The 27007-nt window shown below is 41.6% G+C and overlaps 1 protein-coding gene across 1 annotated transcript in view; it reads left to right on the top strand.

The window, feature by feature from the left end:
• The window catches only part of LOC109891640 (disks large-associated protein 4-like), a 221173-nt gene that overhangs the window by 91261 nt on the left and 102905 nt on the right, over window positions 1-27007 (top strand). The window contains exon 3 of the mRNA XM_031825626.1: window positions 22773-22821. The gene's annotated coding sequence lies outside the window, so the exon portion shown is untranslated. The remainder of the gene's footprint in view (window positions 1-22772; window positions 22822-27007) is intronic.

Genomic DNA, 27007 nt, shown 5'->3' with positions numbered 1-27007 from the left:
TCTATTGTTGTTTTAAGCCTATCCCAAACTTTAACCCTCACCTTAACCATTTGGCATTAATACCTAACCTTAAGAATTCAGAGTTAATGTCTAAACGTAACCTTGGAATGATACAGAGAAGTAACCAAACACTTTGGAACATGGATGAATGTGAGACTGTGAGTGTCTGTTGCTTTGTTAACTGCTCAACACAGAATACCCACAAGTCCTTTCTATTTCATTCAGCTATGTTCAATTGTATTCGTCTTCCTATAAGATGATTCCATGGGCATTATAAGCCAATCTTGTCTGCTAAATGAGCGTGTGTAGACCACAGCCAGATCAGGGACTAACGTAAGGACGACTCAGAATATGCTATTCTGTTCTTCTGAAATAGGCTACACTTTCTTTATATCATAGTGTTTCTTTAGACCTGCCTAAAATAAAACATGGATTTATTGTGATGTGTAGGCTATATTACATTGATTTATTTGACTTGTTTAAATGTAGATGTTCCAAAGGTCTGCATCAGTGGCTTGTAGGCTATGCGTGGGAGCCTGGAGATATTAAACGTCTTTATGTTAATTCATGGTCAATTACCATCAGTTATTTGCATGACAGTTACCGGCTTATAAAATTTCATGACCACTACAGCCCGAGAGGCATCACACCGTTGGTCTGTGGTTTGGGCTGTGTGTTGCAAAATCAAGTCCCTGAGATGTTCTGTCTTTGAAATACACACACACACGTATACACACATACACATATACACATACACACATATACACACACACACACACACACACACACACACACAAGCACATATAACTATTGTACAGTGAGACTGGCAAAGTTAAACCTGCATATTGAGGTAATCGGACCTATGACAAACAAGCACACACACCCACGCGCACGCACGCACACACGCACACACACAGCACTCTTCCCTCTGACCTTTACCTCGTTGTGTCAGCCAGTGTCAGGTGACATGGCCACATCACATCATGTCAGAGATGTCCAAAATGAGACCTCTCTTCTCTGTACATCATGCATCAAAGGCTCCATGACGCTCTGAGCCTCTGAGCCAATCACTGTCTATACAACAACAAGGCCAGTCAACGCGCATAGCAACACCCACAATGTCCATCAAGTGCACATCCAAATCAAATGGAGTGTACTGACCTTTTCACTGTGGAGGAGGCCCTCTGTATTGTATCTATTCCATCATTCATTTGGGTGGCAAGTCTGATGTATTCGGAGATCTGCCTCTTAGCTTTGGATGGATCTATCTAATTCCCTATTTAGTGCACTACTTCTGACCGGAGCCTTATGGGGCCTGGTCAAAAGTAGTGCTCTATATAGGGAATAGGGTGCCATTACAGCCATTAGGGATATAACCTAGATATGCCCCCACAAGTTCCTCCTCGATGGGAAATAAAAAAATGAAGCCTTAGTAGCGACAAGAGTAAATTGATTAGAAGAGCATTCCCCGTTTTGTATTGTATTGTGTCAACTTGTGTTTTCTTGAGCTGTATGACAGAGACAGAGAAAGAGAGACAGAGAAAGAGAGAGAGAAAGAGAGAGAGAAAGAGAGAGAGACAGAGAGGTGAAATCTGGTGGGGGTTTTCAGTCTATATCCTTGAGTGTGTTTGGAGTACGGTTTTATTTGGATCTTTTCTTCAGCAAGGTGTATTATAATAATGTTTCTGCATAATTACATTGTGTGTAACAAAGCATACAACACTTACCAAAGATACACAAGTGGTTAAATAAGGATTTCAAATGCATTGAGAGGCCATGGTTCCATAGCATGACATGGAATGTGACTGGACTATTGAAGCCTCCAGGCTTGGTCCCAAATGGCACCCTTTTCCCTGTTTACAGCACTGCATTTGACCAGGGCCCATGGTAAAAAGTAGTGCATTATATAGGCAACAGGGTGCCATTATGGGATGTAGGCAGGGTTTCACAGAGGAACATATACTCTTCCCGGAAAAGCCTCTGTGACAAAGACATAAGCTTTTCATTGGCTTTGGATTGGTTTGAGTGAGACAGGCTAGTGTAATAATGTTAAAGTGGCTAAGCCTTCGGGCATCTTTAAAGCTCTTTGAAATGCTGGGCAGGGAGACAGGGAGAGAGAGAGAGAGAGGACTAAAAGGACCGAGTGGCTTGTCTGAGTGTCCACTGTTGCCACATGCACAGGTCTAGGCTGTCACACACATTATGTTTCCCTCCATAGATTTCCCTGAAATGTCGTGATAGTGTCTGTAGTTATGGATGACAGATCGAATTGTCTTTAGCCCCTTTAATGTGACACAAAAAGCCTTGGTGGACAATGCCAGTTAACCCATCTTCCCCTGCATGTCAGAGTTGGCATGAGACTGTCACTGTGTCAAAGCAGACAAGGAGCATTTGTAAACACTCTAAATTGTTGATTTGACTGTTTTATATAGGAATTGAGTTGAGATTTGAATGTGTATCTGCTACTCAAACCGTTATTACTCGGTCAAACCAATGAGGTGGCTTCTGACCCATTCACTGGCTAAATGTATACTCAAAAGTATGGAACACTTTTAAACTCACTCCGCATACTTTATAGGCCATTGAGCACAAGGTTAAATTCACATTAAATGCACATACAGTATCTCAGGATTAAATGCACATATGGTATCTCAGAATTAAATTCACATACAGTATCTCAGGATTAAATGCACATATGGTATCTCAGGATTAAATGCACATACAGTATCTCAGGATTAAATGCACATACAGTTCCTCAGGATTAAATGCACATACAGTATCTCAGGATTAAATGCACGTACAGTATTTCAGGATTAAATGCACATACAGTATCTCAGGATTAAATGCACATACAGTATCTCAGGATTAAATGCACATACAGTTCCTCAGGATTAAATGCACATACAGTTCCTCAGGATTAAATGCACATACAGTTCCTCAGGATTAAATGCACATACAGTATCTCAGAATTAAATGCACATACAGTATCTCAGGATTAAATGCACATACAGTATCTCAGGATTAAATGCACATACAGTATCTCAGAATTAAATTCACATACAGTATCTCAGGATTAAATGCACATACAGTATCTCAGGATTAAATGCACATACAGTATCTCAGGATTAAATGCACATACAGTTCCTCAGGATTAAATGCACATACAGTATCTCAGGATTAAATGCATGTATAGTAAAACCGGATTTCAGCCTTGGATGAATCCACGTGGTGTAAACACCAGTAAATCTATCTATCTAGCTAGGCCTATCTATCAGACGACATCAAGGTCAGGAATATGCCGTCTCATCCCTTTGCTCTCCTCCAGTTGGTTTGATCATCATTCATAAAGCGGGCGGCTGTTGCAATCCTCCCTGGGTAGAACGAGCGGGACGTCCGACTGTGGCAGCTTTTGACGAATCGCTGCCTTTAAACTATTAAACATTATGCAGTTAACGTAGTCCGCCATACATTCTAAATCCAACCAAGAGAGAGGAGATGAGGGACTATTTTCTCTCTTCCAGATACCATAAAACTCCCAGCTCCCGCTAGAGAGAGCCTCCTTCGCCGCCGCGTTTGAGGGACGGTATGTAGCTGAAAATACCTGTTTCCCAGTCCTCCTCCATCTGTGGCGCCGGTTCAAATAAAATCTAAATCAAATGAAAGTGTATTGGTCGCAAACACAGATTTGCAGATGTTATCACAGGTGCAGTGAAATGCTTGTGTTTCTATCTCCTACAGTGCAGTATTATCGAGCAACAACAAAAAAACAATACAATCGAAATCCAAAAAGTAAAAAGAAAGAAATTAAGAAATATCCAAACGAGCAATGTCAGAGTCCAGAATATAAATATGCAGTGTTTAACCTCTCTAGGGTACGTGAGACGGTAGCATCCCACCACGCCAACAGCCAGTGAAATTGCAGGGCGCCAAATTCAAAACAACAGAAATCCCGTAATTAAAATTCCTCAAACATACATGCATTTTACACCATTTTAAAGATACACTTGTTGTAAATCCAGCCACAGTGCCACAGTTTCAAAAAGGCTTTACGACGAAAGCAAACCAGAGAGGAGTCACAAAAATCTGAAATATAGATCAAATTGATCACTAAGCTTTGTTGATCTTTATCAGATGACACTCATAGGACTTCATGTTACACAATACATGTATGTTTTGTTCAGTAAAGTTCATATTTATATCCAAAAATCTGAGTTTACATTGGCGCGTTATGTTCTGTAGTTCCAAATATCCGTTGATTTTGCAGAGAGCCACATCAATTTACAAAAATACTCATAATAAACATTGATAAACGATACAAGTGTTATTCACAGAATTAAAGATATACTTCTCCTTAATGCAACCGCTGTGTCAGATTTTTTTTAAACTTTACGGAAAAAGCAAACCATGCAATAATCTGAGTACCAAGCTCAGACGACAAATCAAGCCAAATTGATATCCACCATGTTGGAGTCAACATTAGTCAGAAATAGCATTATAAATAAAGGCCAACATGAACACATAGACACTGTGTATTCGATTCTAGCTTTTATGGCAGAGTAGCAGGCAGTTTAATTTGGGCACACTTTTCATCCAAAATTCCCAATGCTGCCCCCTACCCTAGAGAAGTTAAACAATAAAGCCCTCGAACCCGGGGATTATCATGTGATAACTTCCGACTAAGGGCTGTTCTTAGGCCTGTGTAAAATAGTTTTTCATTTTTTCAACTTCATTCTGAAGTTGCTACCCAAGTGGGCTGGTCATTAGTTATTTTCTCATGTTTTGACCCAGTTGTTAATTATAATAATTCTATTCATTCAACATTGCTATGCTAAACAATATCATTAACATGTAACTAGCCAGCAGAGATTAAATGATGATGAAAGAAAAACTTTTTTAAAATAATTGTGTGTAGATGGGTTAGAGATTTTTTATTTAATACATTTTGAATTGTAAACACAACAAATGTAACAAAACAAATAATTGGAATAAGTCAAGGGGTATGAATACTTTCTGAAGGCGCTGTATAAAGTGTATAAAACAGTATGTAAACCTCATTAAGGTGACCAGCGTTCAATAACTCTATGTACAAAGGGCAGCAGTCTGTAAGGTGCAGGGTAGAGTACTGGGTGGTTGCCGGCTAGTGACAGTGACTAAAGTCCAGGGCAGGGTACTGGGCGGGGGCTGGCTAGTGGTGAATGTTAAACGGTCTGATAGCCTGGAGATAGAAGTTGTTTCTCAGTCTCTCAGTCCCAGCTTGGATGCACTTGTACTGTCTCCACCTTCTTGATGGTACAGTAAGGGGGGGGGGGGGGGGAATTGATGATCTTCTTGGCCTTTCTGTGACACCGGGTGTTGTAGATGTCCTGGAGGGTGGGCAGTGTTCACCCTGGGTGATGTTGACTGACGGCGTGGAACTTTGTCATGTTAATGGCTGTCAGGGAAGAGGAGACGGCGAATGAGGCGAGAAGAAGTGCTTCCTATTTAGAACATGCCCTCACTTCACATGAAGTAGGAATTAGCAGGGGAACTTTTGTTTCAAGTGTGTGTGGTGTCCGTTGATTTGGACTGTGTGTTCATATGACTTGCCCCTATTTGTCCCTTTCGCTTGGCCCTATTGGTTGGCCCTTGTTGTTTTCCTTCTGTAAAGGAAAATGTCTGCTTTCTCGACATGCTCCTATCACAAGAGTGATGATGCATGCTAGGAGTGCCTCTGGGTGAAGCAGGGAGGGATTTGAATGTTTCTCTCTCCTTCACTCGTTGCCTTGTTTCTCAGCCTCTGCCTGAAGGAAAGATGGTGATTACTTAGTTGGTCTGTCTCACTTGTCTCTCTCTCTCTCTCTCTCTCTCTCTCTCTCTCTCTCACTCACTCTGTTTTTATGCATCTTTTCACTTTCCTGTCTCCTTCTCTCTCTATCTGTATCTTTGCTATCCTACCTTGCTAAGAGGAGGCTGGGGCGGAAATGGTGCCTCTTTTAGAAGTGTGCGTGCGTGTGTTCTTGCCTGCGTGCAGGTGGGTGGGTGGCTGTGAGAGCATTCAGGAGCATGTGTGACAGAGACAGCTCTTACAAAAGATGAGTTACATTGCCGTTATTATACAAAATATTACATTTTCTCACTTCACAACGCCAGTCATGTTTTGTAAGGCGATCAGCAGGATCAAGAGTCTGTTTTGGGGTATATATTGTTGTCAGAATTCCCCACCACACCAGTGTAGGGACAGGGACAGCCCCTGGTGTTGACCGACATGCAAATGGTGATAATACTGCTGCAGACTGTCGCAGTCCCCATCCTGAAACAGCCCGTGGGAGAGTGGCACAGCTGTAACTCAAGGGATCTGGGGCAATCACTGATTCAGACAGTCTGTGTACTGCAGCAACAGAGCCACTACAAAAGAGTAGCTACTACAGTGCATACTCAAACAAACTATGTAGTAAATGCTGTGTTGGTTAGTGCTGTTATTTGTCGTTTATTTGAGATGATTAAGTGAAATGCTTGTTGTGGCTACTTCTCTGATATCTCAAATCCACTTAGGCTGATAACATACGGCAATATTATTTTTTATTTAACTAGAAAAGTCAGTTCAGAACAAATTCTTATTCACAATTACTAAATTGTAATTATTCGCCTACCTCCTCATGCCTTTTGCAAACAATGTATATAGATTATTTTTTAATTAAATGTAAAAAAATAAATAAAGATTACTTGTTTATTGTTTACTCCATGTGTAACTCTGTGTTGTCTGTTCACACTGCTATGCTTTATCTTGGCCAGGACGCAGTTGTAAACTAGCCTACCTGGTTAAATAAAGGTGAAATATTTTTTTTACTAATAAATAAATAAAAAGTACGGCCTACACCTGCAAAACCCAGACAACGCTGGGCCAATTGTGCACCACCCTATGGGACTCCCAATCAAGGCCAGTTGTGATTCAGCCTGGATTTGAACCATGGTGTCTGTAGTGACAAGTCCAGGACTGAGATACAGTGCCTTAGACCACTGCGCCACTCAGGAGCCCCAAAATGTATGTTTGCACTTGTTCAATGGGGTGTAGTTAACTATATTGAATTCAGGAAATTAATATTCTGACACACAACACCATATTTTCGGGACCAGCAGTGTATGGCAACAACCATGTGAATCATCTTGTAGCTACCTCAGTGATCTCTCAAAGCTGGCACCAAATCACCAGCTCTATCATACACTGAAGTAACTACGGTGTCAGTTTTATTCACACATGGGGACAGACAGGAGATGATACCAGAACCAAAATGATGACACATTTATACTGTGTCCCAAGATGGATAGACTAGAACGTTCTGGAGCATGGAGCTCTGGGCCTGTATTCACAAAGAATGCTGATCTAGGATCAGGTCCCCCCTGTCCATGTAATCGTATTCATTATTATCTACAAAGCAAAACTGATCCTACATCAGATCAGCACTCCTACTCTACACTTTGCTGAAACTGGCATTTTGATCTTAATCCTTGGCGTCTCCCGGCAGTAGCTACTGGAGAACAACTGTCAGGTTGAGGATTACTGTAAGCCTAACATGAATCCAAGGTCATCCAAACACACACTCTTGTCAAACAGTTGAGTTGAGCAGGAATCACCACAATCATATACCTTACTCTTAGACCCATTACATGGTCTGTATTATTTGAAACTTTCCATCAGATTTTTCCTCGTTTTCATCTTTCCTGGAAATACCTGATCTGATAACACACATCCCCCTGTTTCTAGGAAAGCACATGGATATGAAATGTGCCCTCGGAAAGTACACTAGACATAAAGTACACAGATTCCATTCACACACCATTCACACAACATTCACACACCATTCACACAACATTCACACATCATTCACACATCATTCACACATCATTCACACATCATTCACACACCATTCACACACCATTCACACATCATTCACACACCATTCACACACCATTCACACACAATTCACACACCATTCACACATCATTCACACACCATTCACACATCATTCACACACCATTCACACACCATTCACACACCATTCACACACCATTCACACATCATTCACACACCATTCACACACCATTCACACACCATTCACACAACATTCAAAATATACCTTAGCTAGCCAATAAGCATCAGCTAGCATATGGCTACATGTAATATAATCAGATATAACACTAAACTTCTAACAGTGTTATGCATTTGTCTTTCCAGAGAAAACACACCAAAAGAATACATGTACAATATACATAGCAACAACTGTACAAATAAAATCCAAATAATAACCCGATTAGTAACGGAAAAAGATGAAACCTCACATAGTCTTTACCCTGGTGTGATAATCATCAACTCCAAGTGAATGCCCGAGGCAAAGTGAGCTAAATAAATAGCCTTCCCTCCAGCTGTCTTCTTTAGTTACTCTGCTGATGAAAATAGAGCCTGTCCCGAATGGCTCCCTATTCCCATAGGGCTCTGGTCAAAAGCAGTGAACTATATAGGGGATAGGGTACTATTTGGGATGCGATCCCCTTTCAGACAGTAAAGTTCAGCTTCTTTTAGTTCAGCCTCTATTCACAGTTGATTCATGCAACAATAAACCCCAAAGTGTTTCTCATCCACAACAGACTGCATACATTCCCCCCGATTAACGCCCAAAACGAGTCATGCCAATCCAAAATATGGAGCATTCAAAAATCTCTGCACACTCTTGTTCATGTTTCCCCCTCAATTTGCCTATGCCGTCCCCCTAAACTAAGTGATTAGATCAATGACCAGGGTGCTGTAATAGCATGTTGTTCTTGAAAAACACCTGCGCATTGACATTGCCCCTGAGTCTCATTCAAACAACCTTGTTGCAGTAATGCTCAGGCAGATGTTAGCATTAGCGCTAGCACTCGAGGAGCAGACCAGATGTCTGCTTCAGCCTGTTGTTCTGGAGAAGAAGTAGAGCAGATTGTAATGGTGTGTTTGGGTAATCAGGATCCCTATTGTGCCAAGGAAAACACATCCACACTGCACTGTACCTTCTGGTTCATTCTCTACTCTTATTTCCTTCGGCATCCCCTGCTTGACCATGCGTTTGTTCTATGTGATTATTTTAAGCCTTCTCATTGAAAGCAGGAGGATGTGTTAAGTGGGTCGGCTGTGTATTTTAGATCAACCTAAAGGGAACACTTTTCTTTTTGAAGAAATGTTCTCATCAAGTCACAGTTGTTCCCACTTCTGACACCAAATGTGCCTAAAGAGTATAATCTCGCACTTCATTATAGGTGAGCATGCCCAAATGCCTATCCTGCTGTTCTGGGTCATTTGAAGGCTTCTACAAGCAGACTGGTAAGAAGTAGAACTAGGCTGGTATGCACAGATACCTCTGCAGTAGATCCAGCTACAGGTAATTTAGCACTCGGCGGTACCGTTCTGTAAGCTTGTGTGCCTACCACTTAGTGGCTGAGCCGTTGTTGCTCCTAGACGTTTCCACTTCACAATACCAGCACTTATACTTGAACGGGGCAGCTCTAGCAGGGCACAAATTTGATGAACTGACTTGTTGAAAAGGTTCCATGTTGAAAGTCACTGAGCTCTTATGTAAAGCCATTCTACTGCTAATGTTTGTCTATGGAGATTGCATGGCTGTGTGCTCGATTTTCCACACCTGTCAGAAACGGGTTTGGCTGAAATAGCCGAATCCACTAATTGAAAGGGGTGTCCACATTTTTTGTATATATAGTGTATTTCCCCTCTTAGAAATTCCAGGCTGCAGCCTATTTCAGGAGTAAATGCTGCGAGCACCATTTATGGCCAGAACAACATTGTTGGGACCGGCAGCGATATTTAGACGGAAGGTCTATGTGATAATTGTGTTGTTACTCGCGGTCTAAGTGTTGCTCCACACTGTAATTGAAAGTGACTGATTCAGTTACAGATATTTATTTATCCCTTAGGTCTTAGGAAACCTAATGTTCGGGCCTTAAGTGCCTCCAGTGCCTGCCATAAAGGAAGGAGAGGCCGTAATAATTGTGACTGTAGCTTGGCTCACATAATGGTGGCTACCTGCCACAATAATTAATCATTAGAGATGACACGCTGGTGTTTGGGGTATAGCGGCCTGGCGAGGTAATTGCATTAAACACCCCGTGAATCAATCAAAACAACAGGTGCAAGAACTGTAACCACGGGCCCACGGCAACGCCTGTGAGATGGAGGGAAACCATCACACAGCCCTCTTGAGTGTCTAACAAGTCAGTTTTACCCCCAGACAGAGCGTCCGGGGCATTGGAGTGATGGCATAGCCAACATGCTATACTGAAACAACTTCTAGTTAGTCTGGCTGGCGATGCAAGATATCCTAATGGTCAGTTGACAGGCATGGGGAAACGGATTCCTGTGATGTGTTGATTGTCTCTAACGTCTCCAAGAGGCTTAAGAGCATGATTCTGAGATTGAACCTGTTGTTCCACTGCCCACGTTACATAAGGGCATGAACAGGCCTTGGGCAATGTATCATATGGGTATGGCTGCTCTAGTCAGCAACAAAACAATTCAGACTGCTGTCTGTCGGTCTATTCATATCTGTCCCTCTGTCCTTCATTCCATCAGTCTGCCTGTCTGCTTTCCCTCAACCTGCCAGTGTAATTAAATGATGTGATATTCCTTTGCCTCAATGAGTGCCAATGCAGCACGGATGTCAAACTCATTTTGCCTCGGGGGCTGTATTTCCTTTGGTATATATTGGTATCTTTATATATTTCCTCAACATCGTTTTGGGAATTTTCTATACCTACTGACTGTCTAGCTTTAATTTCAGTGATTATTAGTGGGCTTGACACAGTCAATAAACTATAAATATAGGTCCATTATCTCTTCTACACAGTTTTCATTTGGCTATAATCATTTTGAAGTATATTGAGATCGTTGTAAAAAAAAAAGTAATTATTCAGCCACCTTAGGGAAGAGTGGTGGTGTTGTTGTTCCATGTCAAGTCTCTGTGATGAGGACGCCATGGAACTTAAAACTCATGACTCTCTCTACTGTAGTCCCGTTGCTGTGGATCAGGACGTGTTCCCTCCTCTGCTTCCTGAAATCAACATCCAACTCCTTTGTTTTGCTGACTTTGAGGGGCAGGTTGTTATTTTGGTTAGGTCAGGGTGTGACAAGGGTGGTTTGTTCGTTTTGGTATTGTCTAAGGTTTTTGTATGTCTAGGGGGTTTTGTAAGTCTAGGTGTTTATATGTCTATGGTTGCCTGAATTGGTTCTCAATCAGTGGCAGCTGTTTATCGTTGTCTCTGATTGGGGACCATATTTAGGTAGCCATATTCCTTGGGTATTTTGTGGGTTCTTATTCTATGTTTAGTTGCCTTTCTGCACTAGCCATATTAGCTTCACGGTTCGTTTTGTTGTTTTGTTAGTGACAGAAGAACCCACCATAACAGGACCAAGTAGCATGAAAAGGAGGAGCAGCGTTTAATGGGGAAATGGACATGGGAGGAGATACTAGATGGAATGGGACCCTGGACTCCGGTAAACCTCCTTGGACCAGGATATCCTGCGCCGCCTCTGCGCACTATGTCTCCACAGCCCAGTGCGTCCTGTGCCAGCGCCCTGCATATGCAGGGCGAAAATAAACATCCAGCCAGGACGGATTGTGTCAGCTCTACACTCCAGACCTCCAGTGCGCCTCCACAGTCCAGAACATCCTGTGCCTGCTCCCCGCACTCGCACTGAGGTGCGTGTCACCAGCCCAGTACCACCAGTGCCGGCACCACGCACCAGGCCTACAGTGCGCCTCCAGAGTCCAGTACGTCCTGTTCCTCCTCCCCGCACTTGCCCTGAGGTGCGTGTCCCCACGCCGGTACCACCAGTGCTGGCACCACGCACCTATCAGGCCTACAACCTATCAGGCCTACAGCAAACTTGATGATGAAGATAGTGTCGTGCAAAGCAATGCAGTCGTGGGTGCACATGGAGTACAGCAGAGGGCTGAGGACACCGTTTGAATAGGACCCTTGATTATCTATCTGGTCCTTGAATCCTGACAGCACCCATCAAGAACAACATAGACAAGAATATTTTTTGTATCTGAAGTATATCCGCCCAACTCCTACACCAAGGACAGGTGAACGTGTATAATGATCTAGTCTGAATACATCTAGATGAATAGCTAAATGAGGTGGGTTGAAAGGCTGGCCTTGTAATTAAAACAACCAATTGAACCAGTCTAGCATAAATACTTCACCCCCACAGTATTTTTAGGTAAGAAATACTTTGATTTGATTTATTAGGATCCCCTTTAGCCGTCTTACTGGGGTCCAACGTATAACGAGAAATACATTACAGACACGGGCCGAGTGGTGCAGTGGTCTAAGGCTGTGCTGCTAGAGATTCTGGGTTAGAGTCCAGGCTCTGTCGCAGCCGTTTGCAACCGGGAGACCCATGGGGCAGCGCACACTTGGCCCATCATCGGGGAAGGGTTTGGCTGGCAGGGATGTCCTTTTCCCATCGCGCACTAGCGACTCCTGTGACGGGCCGGTGCAGTACACGCTGACACGGTTGCCAGGTGTACGGTGTTTCCACCGACACATTGGTGCAGCTGGCTTCCAGGTTAAGTGGGCATTGTGTCAAGAAGCAATGCGGCTTAGCTGGGTTGTGTTCCTGAGGACGCACGGCTCTCGACCTTCACCTCTCCATACGGGAGTTGCAGCGATGGTACAAGACTGTAACTACCAATTGGAGACCACAAAATTGGGGAGAAAAATATTAGAAATAAATCCATTACAGACAAAATGCCACAATTTACGTACAATAAAAACATTAGCATCTAGTGTGTGTGTGCATCTATCAGTTACACATACATGTCAGTACATACACACAACAAGTAGGTCACATGTGATGGAGGGACACAGAGCCAATGACAGCTTAGTCAAGTAGATGTTAAGGCACACACCGCTCAAGTCCCAAGTAATCAAGTTCAATTCTAACAGGCTGTACAGTACTCAGGACATAGGCTTTCAAATTTTTTTGTGTTTTTAGGAACTGCGCTTTAACTTTGTTTTTAAGCAACGCTAACAAGTCATTTTCCCCCTGTATGACTTCTCAATCCCTCTTGTCACCTATCCTCCACAAACGCAAGCTGTCCTGCTTCATATCACTGTCACTGGATATTTCTCCTTTTCTTATTTTGACTTCAAGTGTCTCTGCGAAGCCATGAATGTGCTATTTGTTTCTTTGAACAAATCTATTTTGGGCAGTGGGTCCAGGACATGCTGTCCTCATAACGTCAATGAGATAAAGAAGAACTAGTTCAAGACCAGTTCACATTTGCCAACTGGTGCCTCTGACTTATAAAGTACACTACTCATAGTGAGTGATAGGCACTTTCGTTAGTTAGGTGACATATTATAAGGGATTGAATTGAGATGTGAACACCTGCGCGAACTCTCTAAGTTTATGCCTAGGTTTTAGATCTGCGGGCTAACATAGTCTTATGGTGCGCAGGAGCCCTGGGTTTGAATCCATTTTGGCAATTACATAATTATAGTGATGTATTGTATACTGTTGAGGTAATCACTGTAAATGAGGGACCTCCTAGCCTATGTTTGACAATTTTTGTACAGGAGCATAAAATAGTATGATAAAGATGGTGCATCTGATTTATGAGAGAGAGAGAGAGAGAGAGAGAGAGAGAGAGAGAGAGAGAGAGAGAGAGAGAGAGAGAGAGAGAGAGAGAGAGAGAGAGAGAGAGAGAGAGAGAGAGAGAGAGAGAGAGAGAGAGAGAGAGAGAGAGAGAGAGAGAGAGAGAGAGAGAGAGAGAGAGAGAGAGAGAGAGAGAGAGAGAGAGAGAGAGAGAGAGAGAGAGAGAGAGAGAGAGAGAGAGAGAGAGAGAGAGAGAGAGAGAGAGAGAGAGAGAGAGAGAGAGAGAGATCAAGACAAAAGATTTAAATCCCTTTGAACAGGGTATGGTTGTAGGTGCCCGGCGCACCGGTTTGAGTGTGTCAAGAACTGCAACGCTGCTGGGTTTTTCACGCTCAACAGTTTCCCGGTCCACCACCCAAAAGACACCCAGCCAACTTAACAGCAGTGGAAAGTACTGGAGTCAACATGGGCCAACATCCCTGTGGAATGCTTTCGACACCTTATAGAATCCATGTCCCAACGAATTGAGGCTGTTCTGAGGGCAAGAGGGGGTGCAAATCAATATTTAGGAAAGGGTTCCTAATGTTCTGTACACTCAGTGTATTTCCTCAGTTAAAAGATTGTCCTCGACTATATGCATGCCCAGAAACTATTTCAGCACTCAGTTATCATTGCTCAGTTTGGAATTACCCATGCAAAATCTCTAACAGATACATTGTTATTGTTACTCAGTTGAGCCATTTACTGTTAGTGAGGACTCCTACCCCACACACATGCCCAATCTGGGAGAAAAATGTACCCACGAAAGTTGAGTTGACATTCATTATGCATTTCCTAAATTAAAATAAGACCCTAATCCAACAACCCATCACCCGCAGATCCCTCATTGTGCTTACAAATGTTTTCTCTCGTTTGTCTTATAGTACTTTCCACTCCACAACCCCAGTGTGTGTGTGTGTGTGTGTGTGTGTGTGTGTGTGTGTGTGTGTGTGTGTGTGTGTGTGTGTGTGTTTCTATGTGCCTGCATGTGTTGTGAGTGTGTATGTTTTCTAGTGCCTGTGTGTGACTTCAAATCCATCTGCAGTGGGCTTTAAGAAGCCAGTGAATTCTGCTCAACATTACTCCTACTACTTCTAAATTCTGCTCAACATTACTCCTACTACTTCTAAATTCTGCTCAACTTTACTCCTACTACTTCTAAATTCTGCTCAACATTACTCCCACTACTTCTAAATTCTGCTCAACATTACTCCCACTACTTCTAAATTCTGCTCAACATTACTCCTACTACTTCTAAATTCTGCTCAACATTACTCCCCCTACCTCTACATTCTGCTCAATATTACTCCCCCTACTTCTACATTCTGCTCAACATTACTCCCACTACTTCTACATTCTGCTCAACATTCTGCTCTACATTATTTTTGAATAATCATAATTCTGCCAAATGTGAATTATTTCATTATGGTCAAAATGATCTTGTTGTTGTTGTTACAGTAAGTGCTCTAACTGGGTAGAAGGCTATGAGAAGATGACTGTGTTGTTTTATCTGATTTTGTTCCATCCGCACGCAGCACTATTGATAGACATTGTGACGATGAGGGGTTTTGAAATTAATCTGATTGAAAGAAAAGTATGTCAACATGGAATGGAGATGGAAATAGAATGAAATAGAAAGACATAACATCACTTCCACCACAGTTTGAATGGATTAAATGTTCACGGGGTACTTTCACATTTGCTTTGCTGTGCTACATTAAATGCTGCCAAACACCTTGACAAGGAATGACAAACCAAAACAGTTTCATTTTAAAACTGGAAGATAAAGTGAGATTTCAGTACTTGTGCATACTGGCTGTTGGTGAACCAAGACAGAGGTTAGGTCAGACACAGCATCACTTTTTGTTAACACAAGTCTCTCCTCTCTCCAGCCAGTCTGTGCTGCTGTAGTCTGTGTCCCTCCTCATACAACATATTGGATGTCTACTTTCATTCTTCCATAAAACAAGAGCAGGACTTCATGCCGTGATACTTTTGCTCCCCCAGTCTTCAAACGGGCTACATCCACTTTGAAAACATATAGAGGAGCATATTTTCTGTTCCTTCATATGGGAAAGTATTAAATGCTTAATGCGGCATTTCTGCCATCTCCCTTTCTTGAACCTTGGTAGTTAGTCTTTGTTTTTTGGGGATAGAGCAGTGGTTGATGGTCCTTGTACAGTATGCACACACACACACATAGGCGCGGAAGCACATGCACGCGCGTATGCACAGACACACACACACACACACACACACACAAACAATTAATCTCTGACAGAGAGACTCTGAGGCAGCTCTCCCCATGTAGTTGAAAGATTAGCCTCTGCCCTCGGGCCACTGTTAGCTCTGCCCAAACGAGCCCTCCACACATCAGAGTTGCCTTCGCTGGGACCCACTATGGTCCTCGATTAGTGAGCTCCAACAGGGCCTAGCCATGTCCAAACTCCAGCCTATAGTCCCAGAAAAAACAGAGAGGGGGCATTATAATTGGATGGTCAAACTGAACTCCCATAGCTAAGCTAACCCATCCCTAGTCAGCTCGTTCCAACCCCAGCCTAAAGGCCCATAAATAACCCAGCCTAAAGGCCCATAATAACCCAGCCTAAATGCCCTTAACCCAGCCCCAATCAGCTGGCTCCAACCACAGCATAAACCCAAACCTTTTCACTCAGGCCCCCATTCCAGCATTGGGGAACATCTATTTCTATGGGCATAATGTCATGTATACTCCCTCTCTGGTGCTCCAGGTCGTCAGGCTGCTCATTATTACGCACACCTGTCACCATCATTACGCACATCAGACTCACCTGGACTCAATCACCTGCCTGATTACCTTCCCTATATATGTCACTCCCTTGGGTTCTTCTGCCTGATTACCATCCCTATATATGTCACTCCCTTTGGTTCTTTCCCTAGGCAAAGTTTCTGTTCCTGTGTTTCGTGTCTCTACGCTACTCTACTCGTGTTTGTTATATTGTTCAATATTATGTTTAATATTAACTCACCACCTGCACTTGCTTTCCTACTCCGAGTGTCCACGTTACACATAAGCACTGTTCACGACACACCTCTGATTTTGTCGGAGAGAAAATGTTGCATGTTCCTGCAATTCCACAATTTTTTTCATGGGGTTCATAAGAAATTTAGCCGTTTTAAAGCAACCAATTATAATATTTCAACGCCGATACCAATACCGATTATTGGAGGGTCGAAAAAAAGCAGATACCGATTAATCGGCCGATTTTTACTTTTTACTTATTTGTAATAATGACAATTACAACAATACTGAATGAACACTTATTTTAACTTAATATAATACATAAATAAAAATCAATTTAGCCTCAAATAAATAATGACACATGTTCAATTTGGATTAAATAATGCAAAAACAAAGTGTTGGAGAAGTAAAAGTGCAATATGTGCCATGTAAAAAAGCTAACGTTTGAGTTCCTTGCTCAGAACATGAGAACATATGAAAGTTGGTGGTTCCTTTTAACATGAGACTTCAATATTCCAAGGTAAGAGGTTTTAGGTTGTAGTTAATATAGTATTTATAGGACTATTTCTCTCTATACCATTTGTATTTCATTAACCTTTGACTATTGGATGTTCTTATAAGCACTTTAGTATTGCCAGTGTAACAGTATAGCTTCCATCCCTCTCCTCGCCCCTACCTGGGCTTGAACCAGGAACACATCGACAACAGCCACACTCGAAGCAGCGTTACCCATCGCTCCACAAAAGCCACGGCCCTTGCAGAGCAAGGGGAATAACTACTCCAAGTCTCAGTGACGTTTAAAACACTATTAGCGCGCACCCCGCTAACTAGCTAGCCATTTCACATCGGTTACACCAGCCATTAGGCTGATAGGCTTGAAGTCAAAAACAGCGCTGTGCTTGTGAAGAGCTGCTGGCAAAACGCACGAAAGTGCTGTTTGAATGAATGCTTACGAGCCTGCTGCTGCCTACCACTGCTCAGTCAGACTACTCTATCAAATATCAAATCATAGACTTAAACATAACATAATAAAACAAGGAAATACGAGCCTTTGGTCATTAATATGGTAGAATCCGTAAACTATCATCTCGAAAGCAAGACGTTTATTCTTTCAGTGAAAGAAGGAACCATTCAGTATTTTATCTAACAGATGGCATCCCTAAGTCTAAATATTCTTGTTACATTGTACAACCTTCAATGTTATGTCACAATTACGTACAGTTCTGGCAAATTAGTTCGCAATGAGCCAGGCTGCCCAAACTGTTGCATATACCCTGACTCTGCGTGCAATGAACGCAATGTGACACAATTTCACCTGGTTAATATTGCCTGCTAACCTGGATTTCTTTTAGCTAAATATGCAGGTTTAAATATATATACTTCTGTGTATTGATTTTAAGAAAGGCATTGGTGTTTATGGTTAGGTACAGTCGTGCAAATGCGCTTTTGTTAAATCATCCCCCAGCGTTGCATCGATTATATGCAACGCAGGACATGCAAGATAAACTAGTAATATCATCAACCATGTGTGGTTAACTAGTGATTATGATTGATTGATTGTTTTTTATAAGATAAGTTTAACGCTAGCTTCTACTGCATTCGCGTAACAGGCAGTCTCCTCGTGGAGTGTAATGAGAGGCAGGTGGTTAGAGCGTTGGACTAGTTAACCGTAAGGCTACAAGATTGAATCCCAGAGCTGACAAGGTAAAAATCTATCGTTCTGCCCCTGAACAAGGCAGTTTACCCACCGTTCCTAGGCCGTCGTTGAAAGTAAGAATGTGTTCTTAACTGACTTGCCTAGTTAAATAAAGATTAAATAAAGGTGTAAAAAAATATTATAATAATTGGCGTCCAAAAATACCGATTTCCGATTGTTATGAAAACTTGAAATTGGCCTTAATTAAACGGCCATTCCGATTAATCGGTCGACCTCTAGTCTAATGTAATAGTTGAGTGACTCGAACATTACTACAAAATCTATGACCTAGCTAAAGAACATTGTTTTGATCTGGGCATTTTGGGACATTTCTGACAGGTTATAAATAGCTCTCTAAGGTATACATACAATGACAGGCCTGACAAGAGAACACTCACACTTGTTACTTCAGGGTCAGTAAGCAGTGTATGGTGATCAGGGTCTCACACACACACACACAGAAAAACACACACACTAAGGCTGTAGTGCCCTTGCCTCCACTTGTATCCCCCTGTAGTATATCCTCTATGCATGGCTACACACACACACACACACACACACACACACACACACACACACACACACACACACACACACACACACACACACAATCTTGCATAATGAAGAACACACAGTTCACCCCAAGCCCCAGTCAAGCCCAGGTGTGAAAGCACCCTGCTGTTGAAAGGAATCTGAGCCAGCAAAAACCGTAACGGAACAATTTGACAACCCCTAACAAACGTTGAAGTTGTTACACAACAGCTTTTTAATACAGATGAAGATGAGATGTTGTGAAGCCAGTTGGTACCTTTGTTCTCTATACTCTCAGGTGCAAAGAGAGAGAAAGATGAACGTAGGCCAGGGAAGTACAGTACAGTACGGTTGAGTACAGTACCGACTAGTACAGTACAGAATAGAATAGTACAGTACAGACTAGTACAGTACAGACCAGTACAGTATAGTATAGTACAGAATATTACAGTAATGCATAGTACATTACAGTATAGTACAGAATAGAATAGTACAGTACAGACTACTACAGTACACAATAGAATAGTACAGTACATATTAGTACAGTATAGAATAGTACAGTACAGACTAGTACAGTACAGTACAGACTAGTACAGTACAGGCCAGTACAGTATAGTATAGTACATAATAGTACAGTAATGTATAGTACATTACAGTATAGTACAGAATATTACTGTAAAGTACAGTATAGTACACTACAGAATAGTACAGTACAAAATAGTGCAGAATAGTATAGTACAGTACAGTATAGTACAGTGCAGTATAGTACAGTGCAGAACAGTACATAATAGTACAGTACATTACAGTACCAAATAGTACAGTACAGAATAGTACAGTACATTACAGTACCAAATAGTACAGTACAGAATAGTACAGTACATTACAGTACCAAATAGTACAGTACAGTACAGAATAGTACAGTACAGAATAGTACAGTACACTACAGTACAGATTAGTACAGTACATAATAGAACAGTACAGAATATAATAGGACAGTACAGAATAGTACAGTACACTACAGTACAGATTAGTGCAGTACATAATAGAACAGTACAGAATATAATAGGACAGTACAGAATAGTACAGTACATAATAGAACAGTACAGAATATAATAGGACAGTACAGCATATAATAGTACAGAATATAATAGGACAGTACAGAATATAATAGTACAGAATAGTAGAGTACATAATAGAACAGTACAGTACAGAATATAGGGGCGGCAGCGTAGCCTAGTGGTTAGAGCGTTGGACTAGTAACCGGAAGGTTGTGAGTTCAAACCCCCAAAGCTGACAAGGTACAAATCTGCCGTTCTGCCCCTGAACAGGCAGTTAACCCACTGTTCCCAGGCCGTCATTGAAAATAAGAATGTGTTCTTAACTGACTTGCCTGGTTAAATAAAGGTAAAAAAAAAAAAAAAAAACAGTACAGTACAGAATATAATAGTACAGAATATAATAGGACAGTACAGAATATAATAGTACAGAATAGAACAGTACATAATAGTACAGTACAGTAAAGAATATAATAGTACAGAATATAATAGGACAGTACAGAATATAATAGTACAGAATAGAACAGTACATAATAGTACAGTACAGTAAAGAATATAATAGTACAGAATATAATAGGACAGTACAGAATATAATAGTACAGAATAGTACAGTACATAATAGAACAGTACAGTACAGAATATAATAGTACAGAATATAATAGGACAGTACAGAATATAATAGTACAGAATAGAACAGTACATAATAGTATAGTACAGTAAAGAATATAATAGTACAGAATATAATAGGACAGTACAGAATATAATAGTACAGAATAGAACAGTACATAATAGTACAGTACAGTAAAGAATATAATAGTACAGAATATAATAGGACAGTACAGAATATAATAGTACAGAATAGTACAGTACATAATAGAACAGTACAGTACAGAATATAATAGTACAGAATATAATAGGACAGTACAGAATATAATAGTACAGAATAGAACAGTACATAATAGTACAGTACAGTAAAGAATATAATAGTACAGAATATAATAGGACAGTACAGAATATAATAGTACAGAATAGAACAGTACATAATAGTACAGTACAGTAAAGAATATAATAGTACAGTACAGGATAGATTAGTACAGTACAGACTAGTACAGTACATAATAGAATAGTACAGGACAGACTAGTATAGTATAGTACAGAATAGTACAGTAGTGTATAGTACAGTATAGTACAGAATATTACAGTGAAGTACAGTATAGTACAGTACAATATAGTATAGTGCAGAATAATACAGTACTGAATAATACAGAATAGTAGAGTACAGAATAGTACAGTCCAATACAGTCCAAAATAGTACAGTGTTTTAAATATATTTATTTCACCTTTATTTAACCAGGTAGGCTAGTTGAGAACACCTTTATTTAACCAGGTAGGCTAGTTGAGAACACCTTTATTTAACCAGGTAGGCCAGTTGAGAACACCTTTATTTAACCAGGTAGGCTAGTTGAGAACACCTTTATTTAACCAGGTAGGCTAGTTGAGAACACCTTTATTTAACCAGGTAGGCTAGTTGAGAACAAGTTCTCATTAACAACTGTGACCTGGCCAAGATAAAGCAAAGCAGTGTGACAACAACACAGAGTTACACATAAACAAACGTACAGTCAATAACACAATAGAAAAATCTATGTACAGTTTGTGCAAATGTAGACGATTAGGGAGGTAAGGCAATAAATAGGCCATAGAGGCGAAATAATTACAATTTAGCAGAACAGTGCAGTACATCACAGTACCGAATAGTACAGTACAGTACAGAATAGTTCACTACAGTACAGAATAGGACAATACAGAATAGTACAGTACAGAATAGTTCACTACAGTACAGAATAGGACAATACAGAATAGTACAGTACAGAATAGTTCACTACAGTACAGAATAGGACAATACAGAATAGTACAGTACAGAATAGTTCACTACAGTACAGAATAGGACAATACAGAATAGTACAGTACAGAATAGTTCACTACAGTACAGAATAGGACAATACAGAATAGTACAGTACAGAATAGTTCACTACAGTACAGAATAGGACAATACAGAATAGTACAGTACAGAATAGTTCACTACAGTACAGAATAGGACAATACAGAATAGTACAGTACAGAATAGTTCACTACAGTACAGAATAGGACAATACAGAATAGTACAGTACAGAATAGTACAGTACAGAATAGTACAGCACAATATAATACAGTACACTACAATACAGAATAGTACAGTACTGTGCAGAATAGTAGAGTACAGAATAGTACAGTACAATATAATACAGTACACTACAATACAGAATAGTACAGTACAGAATAGTACAGAATTGTACAGTGAAGAATAGTAGCGTTCAGAATAGTTCAGTACAGAATAGTAGGGTACAATATATTATAGTCCTCTACAGAATAGGTCACTACAGAATAGCACAGTACACTGCAGTACAGAATAGTACAGTACAGAATAGTATTGTACAGTACAGAATTGTGCAGTTAAGACTAGTACAGTACAGACAAGAGGAAACGCATGGCATGCTGTTGCTTTGGCTTGATGGCTTGGTCCTAATCAGAATGTTCCCCTAAAGACTTGTCTAGGATGAGATAATTATGATTTAATGCTGGCTTAGAAGCCAGGTGTGTGTGTGTGTGTGTGTGTGTGTGTGTGTGTGTGTGTGTGTGTGTGTGTGTGTGTGTGTGTGTGTGTGTGTGTGTGTGTTACTCTGGGATTTTCCATAGCAACAGCGTGTTTTGAGTTTACCTAAATTACATTAGTTATTCCCTGTACATTACTAAACTCATAATTGTTCTATTTTTCTTTGACAGGAAACTCCTTCCTATCAAGACCTTGGCTCCCCAAGAATGAGCTGTCAATGTAAGTACCTGGGTTGAATAAATGATTGAATTGAATAAATTAATGAGTGAATGGGTGAATAGATGAATGAGTGAGTGAGTGAGTGAATGATTGAAGATCATAGGAACACATTCCCAAATGCAGATCAATCGAGTTCAAATGCAGCCCAGTCTCATCAGTTTATGTATATTGGCGGCTTTGGTGCTGTCTTTTCATTAGACCATCTTCCGTACCAGGAGAGAAAAGGCAGCATTCAAAATGGATGATCAGGGCTGCTTTCAAGGAGTGGCACTGCTTGTAGTCGTAACCTTTCAGGCCTGTCTCCCTGACCCTTGGAAGGAGACGTTGTGATTCCAGTGTTGAGGAAAATCAAGCTTCCATTTGCAGGTTGGGTACCTGGGTATTCTGAAGTTCCCATAGAATTGCAGTCCATGTCATCAGAACTTTTCATTATAGCCTCAGATCAAAAGATATGTGTCTTTATTCATAAAACGCTGATCTAGGATCAGTCTGTCCATGTTATCTTATTCATTATGATCTGACAGGCAAAGTTGATCCTAAATCAGCACTCCAGAAGCTTTTTGAAAGTGACATGGTCTGAAAGTGGAGAAAAGTATCATCAAATATATGTTGCTAGTCTCTCTCAGACCATGTAGCTAGTCTCTCTCAGACCATGTTGCTAGTCTCTCTCAGACCATGTTGCTAGTCTCTCTCAGACCATGTTGCTAGTCTCTCTCAGACCATGTAGCTAGTCTCTCTCAGACCATGTAGCTAGTCTCTCTCAGACCATGTTGCTAGTCTCTCTCAGACCATGTTGCTAGTTTCTCTCAAACCATTTAGCTAGTCTCTCTCAGACCATGTAGCTAGTCTCTCTCAGACCACGTTGCTAGTCTCTCTCAGACCATGTAGCTAGTCTCTCTCAGACCATGTTGCTAGTCTCTCTCAGACCATGTTGCTAGTCTCTCTCAGACCATGTAGCTAGTCTCTCTCAGACCATGTTGCTAGTCTCTCTCAGACCATGTAGCTAGTCTCTCTCAGACCATGTTGCTAGTCTCTCTCAGACCATGTTGCTAGTCTCTCTCAGACCATGTTGCTAGTCTCTCTCAGACCATGTATCCAGTCAAGAGACAGACCCATATCATCCTTCTATCCAGTCAAGAGACAGACCCATAGCATCCTTTTATCCAGTCAAGAGACAGACCCATATCATCCTTCTATCCAGTCAAGAGACAGACCCATATCATCCTTCTATCCAGTCAAGAGACAGACCCATATCATCCTTCTATCCAGTCAAGAGACAGACCCATATCATCCTTCTATCCAGTCAAGAGACAGACCCATATCATCCTTCTATCCAGTCAAGAGACAGACCCATAGCATCCTTTTATCCAGTCAAGAGACAGACCCATAGCATCCTTCTATCCAGTCAAGAGACAGACCCATAGCATCCTTCTATCCAGTCAAGAGACAGACCCATATCATCCTTCTATCCAGTCAAGAGACAGACCCATATCATCCTTCTATCCAGTCAGTCAGTCAGTGTCTTTCAGTTTATCTTGTCCCAGTCTGTCTTTCTATCTTTTTGACCATTTGATCATTTGACCATCTGTCTGTCTGTCTGTCTGTCTGTCTGTCTGTCTGTCTGTCTGTCTGTCTGTCTGTCTGTCTGTCTGTCTGTCTGTCTGTCTGTCTGTCTGTCTGTCTGTCTGTCTGTCTGTCTGTCTGTCTGTCTGTCTGTCTGTCTGTCTGTCTGTCTGTCTGTCTGTCTGTCTGTCTGTCTGTCTGTCTGTCTGTCTGTCTGTCTGTCTGTCTGTCTGTCTGTCTGTCTGTCTGTCTGTCTGTCTGTCTGTCTGTCTGTCTGTCTGTCTGTCTGTCTGTCTGTCTGTCTGTCTGTCTGTCTGTCTGTCTGTCTGTCTGTCTGTCTGTCTGTCTGTCTGTCTGTCTGTCTGTCTGTCTGTCTGTCTGTCTGTCTGTCTGTCTGTCTGTCTGTCTGTCTGTCTGTCTGTCTGTCTGTCTGTCTGTCTGTCTGTCTGTCTGTCTGTCTGTCTGTCTGTCTGTCTGTCTGTCTGTCTGTCTGTCTGTCTGTCTGTCTGTCTGTCTGTCTGTCTGTCTGTCTGTCTGTCTGTCTGTCTGTCTGTCTGTCTGTCTGTCTGTCTGTCTGTCTGTCTGTCTGTCTGTCTGTCTGTCTGTCTGTCTGTCTGTCTGTCTGTCTGTCTGTCTGTCTGTCTGTCTGTCTGTCTGTCTGTCTGTCTGTCTGTCTGTCTGTCTGTCTGTCTGTCACAGTCTATACAGTCTCCCTTTGTCTGTCTATGTCTGTCTGTCTTTCTGTCTGTCTGTCTGTTTGTCTCCCTGTTGATGTCTGTCTGTCTGTTTGTCTCCCTGTTGATGTCTGTCTGTCTGTCTGTCTGTCTGTCTGTCTGTCTGTCTGTCTGTCTGTCTGTCTGTCTGTCTGTCTGTCTGTCTGTCTGTCTGTCTGTCTGTCTGTCTGTCTGTCTGTCTGTCTGTCTGTCTGTCTGTCTGTCTGTCTGTCTGTCACAATCTATACAGTCTTTCTCTCTCTCTCTGTCTGTCTCCATCTTGGCTGTGTCCATCGTATGTAACCCCCAACTTAAGGCCCTTTTCCAAAGCTTTCAAATGCATCTTCCAGTTGTTACTGAGCCATTGATTACTTCCATTGAGCCAGCATGGATGGGTCGGTGGGTGGATGGATGGACGGATGCAGTTCCATTGTTTTTGAATAGGTCCTTGGTATAAAAACATCCCAGCCTGTCCTCCCTCCGGGAATGAGGACAGAGGAGAGGAACGGAGGAGAGAGGAAGGTGGAGTAGAAAGAGAGGGATGTGATTGATGCATTTGTCTGTCTCCACTGTCGCAGCCGGGGGAGTAGACTGATTGGCAATTTCCTTGAGTCAGAGAGCAGAACTTCTCTTCCCTACCTCCTTCTCCTCTATCTTTCTCCCCTTTTCCTTCATTATGTTCTCATCCTATCCTCTTGGACTCAAAAACAACAAACAAACAACACATATGATATACAGTACCTCAACTTGCCTACTGTACCTCATCTAGCCTACTGTACCTCAACTGGCCTACTGTACCTCAACTGGCCTACTGTACCTCAACTGGCCTACAGTACCTCAACTGGCCTACTGTACCTCAACTTACCTACTGTACCTCAACTGGCCTACTGTACCTAAACTTACCTACTGTACCTCAACTGGCCTACAGTACCTCAACTGGCCTACTGTACCTCAACTTGCCTACTGTACCTCAACTTGCCTACTGTACCTCAACTGGCCTACAGTACCTCAACTGTTATATATGTATATACAGTAGTATATGCTGAGCAAGAGTGTGCAAAGCTGTCATCAAGGCCAAGGATGGTTACTTTGAAGAATCTCAAATATAAAATATATTTTGATTTGTTTAACACTTTTCTGGTCACTACATTATGTGTTATTTCATAGTTTTGATGTCTTCACTATTATTCTACAATGTAGAAAATAGTAAAAATAAAGAAAAACCCTTGAATGAGTAGGTGTGTCCAAACTTTTGCTTGGCACCAATTGCAGTCGTTGCCGTGGTGACGGGCGGCTCATCCCAGCTGATGTGTTGATAGGTTGACAGACGGCCATTAATGTATTATGGTGACATCATGAGGGGATTGGGAAACTGACTGACACAGTTCTCTGACAGGGAGGGGCCCCTGACCCTGTCACACTACTGTCACACTGCCACCCTACTCACACTCACAAACAGGAAATGCTGAACGTGACCTCCAATACCATCTGTCAAAAGAGGAAGTGCTCTTTCCCTTTCATTCCTGTGGAAGGTGAAGGTCATGTGACTAGATCAGAATGGCCGCCATGACCCCTGAATGCTGTGGATTTGCTTAACATTTTGAAATGGATCACAGCTAGTTTGGGTTTATTGTGTAGATTTTAAGGATTTAATAGCCTAGATATGTTGTTTATTCATTAAAATAATGTTATTTGTTTATACTGCAGTTGGCATGAGATTATGTGTGTATCCTGTTGATGGAGAGATAAACTGCTGTAGTGTGAGAGCTTTGGGTTGAGCATGTGGATTTTTGGACCATGTGTAAATAGTGTAATAGGCTTTCTATTGTACTGGTATGGAATATATTCCACTTTGGTCTTAATGGAATAGTATGCACAGATGGGGTTACATCACAGAGTTATGCTGCTTC

This window comes from Oncorhynchus kisutch, linkage group LG5, assembly GCF_002021735.2.
Source record: "Oncorhynchus kisutch isolate 150728-3 linkage group LG5, Okis_V2, whole genome shotgun sequence".
NCBI classification, from domain to species: domain Eukaryota; kingdom Metazoa; phylum Chordata; class Actinopteri; order Salmoniformes; family Salmonidae; genus Oncorhynchus; species Oncorhynchus kisutch.
Note: the sequence above shows the minus strand (reverse complement) of the source record. Positions and strands in the feature narration are given on the sequence as shown.